Source organism: Pseudorca crassidens, chromosome 10 (assembly GCF_039906515.1).
Source record: "Pseudorca crassidens isolate mPseCra1 chromosome 10, mPseCra1.hap1, whole genome shotgun sequence".
In the NCBI taxonomy this organism is placed as follows: Eukaryota; Metazoa; Chordata; class Mammalia; order Artiodactyla; family Delphinidae; genus Pseudorca; species Pseudorca crassidens.
In genome coordinates, this window is record NC_090305.1 from 4627416 (window position 1) to 4634489 (window position 7074).

The 7074-nt window shown below is 50.1% G+C and overlaps 1 long non-coding RNA gene across 1 annotated transcript; it reads right to left on the bottom strand.

Moving 5' to 3' along the window:
* Window positions 1-4072: 4072 nt before the first annotated feature.
* On the bottom strand, window positions 4073-6764 carry LOC137232954 (uncharacterized). Its single transcript, XR_010947247.1, has 3 exons — window positions 6490-6764; window positions 4819-4892; window positions 4073-4618 (listed from the first exon to the last, which is right to left on the bottom strand). It is a non-coding gene; the product is annotated as an uncharacterized lncRNA (long non-coding RNA).
* Window positions 6765-7074: the final 310 nt, after the last annotated feature.

Consider the following 7074-nt stretch of genomic DNA (forward strand, 5'->3'; position numbering starts at 1 on the left):
AAAATGCACCAGCTTTGCCATTTGAATCTAGCTATGGGACCCGATTTAAGTCCTGTCACCTCTTTGGGTTTCAGTTGTCCCAGCTGTAAAACAAGATAATCGTCCCACTTCGGAGGGAGGTTGGAGAGAGTTGAACGAGACGACGGACATGAAGCACTGGGCACAGGATGAGCCCCTCGGCTCAGGAGAAAGGGACACACAGAGATGTAAAGACGGGGGGAGAATCTTAAAGTGCCTAAAAGGCAAAGACTATCTTTATAAAGGTCTGTATTTTGTAGCTTCTCCTGAACCCTCAGCATCTAACAGAGTCTGGCTAATGGCAAAAGCTCCGTAAGAGTTCGTTGGAGGAGAGTGGTGGCTTTCTGCCTCTCTCCTCTTTTGATGGAAGAGGACAAATTCAAGGGCCTGTGATTCGCTTCTCAAGGTTTCATCTTGACCTCGACCTTGCAGTCAGACTCACTGCTCAGATCTTTCCAGCTCCCTCCGTGCAGCCCTCACCTCTCCATCCCTGCAGCCACTCCTACGCCATCATAATCCTGTCTTGCATGTGGAGCTTCTGGGACCCATCTTCCATCCCTGAAGCCTCACCCCAGCCTAAATACCAAGTTCTCTGCGCTCACCGCTTTGAGCCTCTTTTGTGATGGTCGTGAACCAAGCAGGACTAGACCTTCAGGAAGGAAGGTCCATTGGAAAGGCTCTTTTGAGGATGCTCTACCAACAGCTTCACAGCAGGAAACGAGGCCCAGCGGTGCTTTTCTGATGGCCTTGGCGGGACTGAAGACCCGGGTGACGTGGAGAAGCGTCTCGTGTGGCCCTGGCACAGATTCAGGTAGCCGTGACTCAGCCTGCTCCCACCTCCAGAAAGGCTCCAAGGGAAGGTTCTGGTTTCGCCCTCAGGCTGCTCTCTGGCTACACAGGCTCCTCCAGTGGATGTCGTGCTGCACTGGAGAAAACAAAGCCCTCTGAAATGGGTATTCGTTAATGCTCGTTCTCCACGTGGGACCCATTCTGCAATGCCCATCCATGCCAGCCCCCACAGTGGCCACCAGGGCCCTGGTGTATGGTGGTGGTGCTCCTTGTCTGTGGGTGTCTCCCCTGTGCAGTCGGGGTCCAGGGCTCTACCTGTGACCAGGGCCCGCCTCCAAGAAAGGTCTCTTTCCCTGATGAGGAGGTGCAGGAGGAGGAGGCCCTTTGCCAAGGCTCCCCTCGCCCGCTGCTTGGGACCCCATGGTATGAGAGGCCCCTCCAGCACCTCAAACTCAGCTCACGGAAACACGACTCACCTCTCACCAGCAACTCCCCTGCGTGTTCCTGTTCTCTGTTTCTGACACGCCTCCTCTCCCCAGATCAAGACCCCGGAGTGATCTGTGATGTCCCTCTCACGCCCACGTTCGATCCCTCACCAGATTTTACTCACTGCTCCTTTTCTGCTTCTCTCTACCTGTGTCCCTTTCATTTACATCAACGATCATTGTTTTTGTCTTGACTTCAGTACTAGCCAAGGCTCTTTGGTTGCCAGAAAGAAATGAGCAGTCAACCTGAGGAGGTTCTTCAGAGGCACGAGGGCGTGTCACTGACACAGACACAGAAACGCAGCCGGGCCTCGTGGGAAACGAGGTTAGACCTGAAAAGGCTTTGGGGATACGGTTCCAGCTCACTTTTCCTCCTCTGGGGCCACCTGGCCTTTTCCCTTTGTCCTGTTCTCCTGCGTTTCTCTACCTCGATTGTTTATGTTTCAAAGTGATTATCCCACCCCCTAATGTGCTCTGCAATCTAAACACAGCCTCTCATTCTGTTCAAGTTCTGGAGAGAGAGGCTTGATGGCCCACTGGCCAGCTGGTAGGTTGGCCCAGCCCCGCCAGCAGGCCAGCTCTGATGCCAGCATCTGGACTAGTACAGGTGGAGTCGTGGGTGTTAACGGCGATCCCTGGGTGTGCTCCTTCATTCCCAGACCGCAGGGCTGCTAGGGAGGCACCTCACAATATTCTGTGACAGCCGCTCCTAGAAGTCGGCGGGAAGCAGTAGTGACACCTCCAAAACCGAGTTTTTACCTTTCTGTTATGAAACGAGGAAAATAACAGGTAGGGGTGTGTGTGTGTGTGTGTGTGTGTGTGTGTGTGTGTGTGTGTGTGTGTGTGTGTGTGTGTGTGTGTGTGTGTGTGTGTGTGTGTGTGTGTGTTGGGAGGAGGGATCATATGTTGATAGGAGGTTCCTGATGTCGTTTTGGGGAAAGACTGTCATGTATACAGAGATAATGTCTTCTCTGTTTATGGAGAATGACATGTCTTTTCACTTATGAAACAATAGTGGCTGAGATGGTTGTTGTTGTTTGTGCCATTACCTAGCAAAATAAAATGTTGGGACACCTATGTCAGTCCCTTAAATCTGGGGGGAAACTTGGCTGGTTCATAAAATCCAAATGTCTTGGAAACATTATACCATGTCTTGGCTATTTTAATAGCTTCCTAAATGGTCTACCTACTCTCAAGATCTCTTCCCCATCTATTTTGGACATCGCTGTCAAGTTAATCTCTCTAGAACGTATTTTAATATATTATTTCCTTGTTGAAATCTTCAAGGGCTTTGCAATGAATATGAAATACAACAGACAGTCTTTGACCTCTAAACACCAGCTTCAACTGCATTCCCAGCCCTTTGCCACTGCCCCTGCCCAACCTGCCATGTGTCCCACACGAGGCCCCTCGCCCTTCTTAACCCGCCCCTTCCCATGCTGCGCCCACACTTTCCATCCCACCTCCGTGAAGCCCTCTGATGCTCTCAGCTAAAACGAATCTCTCCTGACTCTGAGTTCTTTTATTAAAACATTTATACCTTCCCAGGACACTCATTACTTTCTGTATCATCATGTGGTATTTTGTGCATTTCCTATATGCCCCACTAATTACAAACCCTTGGGGGTGACCACCTTTTCTATGGAGCAAGTAGGTAAAGATGGAGTCACACAACACAGGATTCAAGCATGGCTCTGTTCTGTGTGATTTTAGGGAACCTCCATTCCCTCGTCTCTAAACTGGAGAGCATAGTACCAGCTGCTCGGGCCGTGGTGACGTGAGCGAGACCACCATGCAAAGTCCCTGGGCTGTGGTCACTGAATAACAAAAGTGGTCATTTCCTTCCTCGTCGGCACTCACAAAACGCCTGTCCAACCCAGAACCTCATGAATAAGTCAAAAGTCACGCCTATTGAGGCCCCATATGGGACCTCGCTTTAAAATTAACATTTGTATGTGACTCGTAATGTTACCAATCGGTAGAAATTGATAAGAGGCCAGCCGAGAAATTCAGGCAAGCAAGGCTTTATTGGGACTCCACGCTGCAGCAGAAGGGAACAAAAACAAGTAACAGGTTCCCTTGCTCGCACCCGAGGGGCGCTGGTCGCTTAAATGGGGTGTGTCTGGGGGCGGTAGTGGGTGGGGCTGGGGCGTGGCTTAGGTGGCCTACCCGCCCCCTTGGTGGTGACGTGTGCGGGATTATGCGCAGGCCCCTGCTTTTTCCCCTGGCACCTGAGAAGCGGCAGTTGGGTCTTGGCCTTTCTGTATTTTGTTGTTCATAACTTGGCCCAACTGTTCATGCATGCAGTTGTTTTTAGTCCTTCATCGTTTCTTTGTATTCTGCTGCTGGAGGAGACGTGTGTCCAGATGCAAGCACTACAGCAAATGGTCCCAGGTCCCGGGTCCCAGCCTGTCTCAATAACTTACCTCTGAGGAAGATTCCAGTAGAAGAGTTTGAAAACATTTGAGCAACACAGCACATTGGAAGGAGAACCCTGCTTCCCAAGGTGACCACCTCAAAGGACAACGCTCACGTGGAAACCTATGCCCTGAACTGTTTCGTTTTTAAAATGTGGTTCCTCTCTCTTGTGGCCACACCTCATAAATGTACCTATTTGGTTTTGACCATCTCTCTGTTCTCTGCTCAACCTTGGCCAACTGGCTCACCTTCGTGGCTCAAAATCAAGCAGAAAGTCTGGGAGATACAGAAACATCTGGATGGACATCTACCACTGAACTTAATGTTAAACAAAAATAGACATTCTTATGAGAGAAGCCATTTTTTATTATTTGCAGCTGAAAACAGCCTAACAGACACAAACACAAGAAGCAACCTTACCCGGTTGTTTTATAACCGGAAATTGGGCTGAGACCACACAGCGTGTTTCAGGGTATCCATGGGGAAGGTGAGATGGACGAGTCACAGGACGTCAGTGGTGCTCACTAGCGTGTGTGCAGCAGGCACTATTCTAGACTCTGGATGAGCTCAACCTCTCATGGTCCTCACAGCATCTTATGGGACAGGAGGTCTTACTTTTTTACAGGAGCCTTTTACAGGAGAGGAAACTAAAGTGCTGAGGAGCCTTTACAGGAGAGCCTTTTACAGGAGAGGAAAGTAAAGTGCTGAGAAGTGAGATCAATTCCCAAGGTCACACAGCCGGCAGGAGGAATGGCAGGATTTGCTCCCAGGAGGGCAGACCCTAGGACCCACCCTAGGATCACTACTCCATCAGGCCTCCCTAGCAACAGAAGGTCCTCCCAGAGGCCATCATTTGGGGGCTGATCTGGCCTGAAAGTGTCCACAAGTCTTCCCTTTTGGTCTCATTTCTACACGGGAAAAAAATGAAGACTAAGTGTGAAACGCGCAGGGTGCCTCTTCGGTGCCTCACGCGCACGTTTGCTCTAGTTAATTTCACCCCTTCCTCTCCATCTCCCGGCTGCCCCTCCCTGCTCAGCTCAGCCCCGCCAGGCTCACTGCCTCCCCATCTCTGCCCCCTTTTTGCCCCCAGCTTCTCTGCTTTCCTCACCATATGCAGGCCCGGATCCCCACACTGCTCTTCTAGATGTTTCCTTCGAGTCCAGGTATTCCACCCTAGACAGCCTACAGAGATGACACGGGAGGTTGGGAGGAAAAATCAAAGCAACTGAGAATAGTTAGAAAAACTAGTATGCAAATTCCCTTATCCCTACTCAATAAACAGCCACTAAAATCACGGTGACTATACCTAATTTTTAAAAATGTGCTCAGGGCTTCCCTGGTGGCTCAGTGGTTAAGAATCCTCCTGCCAATGCAGGGAACATGGGTTCAAGCCCTGGTCCGGGAAGATCCCACATGCCACGGCACAACTAAGCCCATGTGCCACAACTACTGAGCCTGTGCTGTAAAGCCCATGAGCCACAACTACTGAGCCCACGTGCCACAACTACTGAAGCCCGCGTGCCTGGAGCCCGTGCTTCGCAACAAGAGAAGCCACCGCCATGAGAAGCCTGTGCACCGCAATGAAGAGTAGCCCCCGCGCACCGCAACTAGAGAAAGCCCACGCGCAGCAACAAAGACCTGACGCAGCCAAAAATAAATAAATTTAAAAAAAATAAAATAAAATAAAAATGTGTTCAGTTCTATGCATTTAAGGCTTACTAACACTCAAACACTATAGTTAAGATGCATTTAATGCATATTAATTTAGAAAAATAAAAGCTCGCAGACACAGCAGTAATAGATTTAGAGCATCCGTTCTGAGCAGAACACGTGTTCCTTTCCAGCTAAGAAAGTGTAGCAGCCGGAGCTCTGCTTGGTCCAGAGAGGCGGAGCAATCAGCAGCTACACTCTAGGACCTGGGGCTTCTGCTCCTTAGCTGTATTGAATGTCCTTCTTGCCTGTCACTGGGGGTGAAGTATTGACCCTCCACACCAGACACAAAGAACGCCTCCTCAAGTACCCAGGACACAGGACTTTCTCACCACATCTCAGAACAGCCTGGGTGGTTGTATAATCTTTCCTTTGCAACTTTGAAAGGAAGAGAATTCACTTTGTTCCTCCTTGGAATCCTCACCCTCTCCCCACCCTGTCCTTCAAAACTCACAGCACTGAGCCTGGTCAAAGAGACCTTGGAAGCTGGATGAACAGATAAGAGCTGCAGGGATACAGAGTTCACCATTGGTGAAAACGTTTGTCCACTCAAGGACGTGGCTTTGCTCACAGCCGTTCCATGGTCTCATCCTTACCCATCCCCTCTACATTCCAATTATAAAGGGACATGGAGATGGAAAGAGTCTCAGCAATAATACAACATCCTTCCTCAGACATTCCTCTTCTGCCATTCAGAAAACTGGCTTCTTGGCTTTTATGTGACAGGAAAAGTTTGCAAGAATCAACTGTGATTCTAAGAAAAGATTTTGCTCAGCAAAGTGAAAGCCCTCCCATCGCTGCCTGCAGACTGCTGACAAGGTGCCCTGTGCCGCCCCGAGAGAGGAGGAGGAGCCCCAGCCCAGCACCAGGGCGCTGACCTGCTGTGCATCTTGCCCCACCCAGGAAAAAACGGGTGGTAGCGTGAAGACGGCCAGGGCTGGAGCCCCAGGGTTTGGAGAGGGAGAGAGCGGCCAGCAGCCAACCTCTGCAGCTGCTGTTTCCTCTGCCCAGATGCCTCCCTAGTCCCTTTACCCACACGTATGCAGCTCACCCTTAAGGGAAAACTCACATGCCGATGCCACCTCCTCCGGGAAGTCTTCCATGGATCCTTCCAGCAAGAATTAACCACCCTTTCCATTATTCTCCCCAGGACCCTTTGTTTGCAGCCCCAGTCTACTCTGTATTTTTGTTATATTTGTCAGCGTGTTAGGCCCTCCTGCTGGTGATCAAACCCTTCAGGTCAGTGCCTGTGTCCGAACCATTTTGTTGCTTCTTCCCCATCCACACACCTTCTCCCTCTCCAGCCTCTCTCTCTGTCCCTCTCTCTGCCTCTCCATTTCTCTCTGTCTCTCCGTCTCTGTCTCTCTCTCACAGATACACACAGCAGTGCTTGTTCCCAGAACTTTTTGAAGGACGCTTTGAGTAGCACAGAGGATCTGTCCTCCACTTCCACAAGGAAGTGTGACTAATTCCCTCCAGTGCTTAAAGGGGGAAGCGAGTTTCCAATTCGACCTGAAATATAAATATGAGTTTAAACCACACCAGCCCCGATCCCTTTTATGGCACAAGAAAATACTCCTCCCCTTTGGGACAACTGCATTTTCCAAATCACCTTCAAAAATAAAACGCATTAAAAAAAAATCAGAATAGTTGC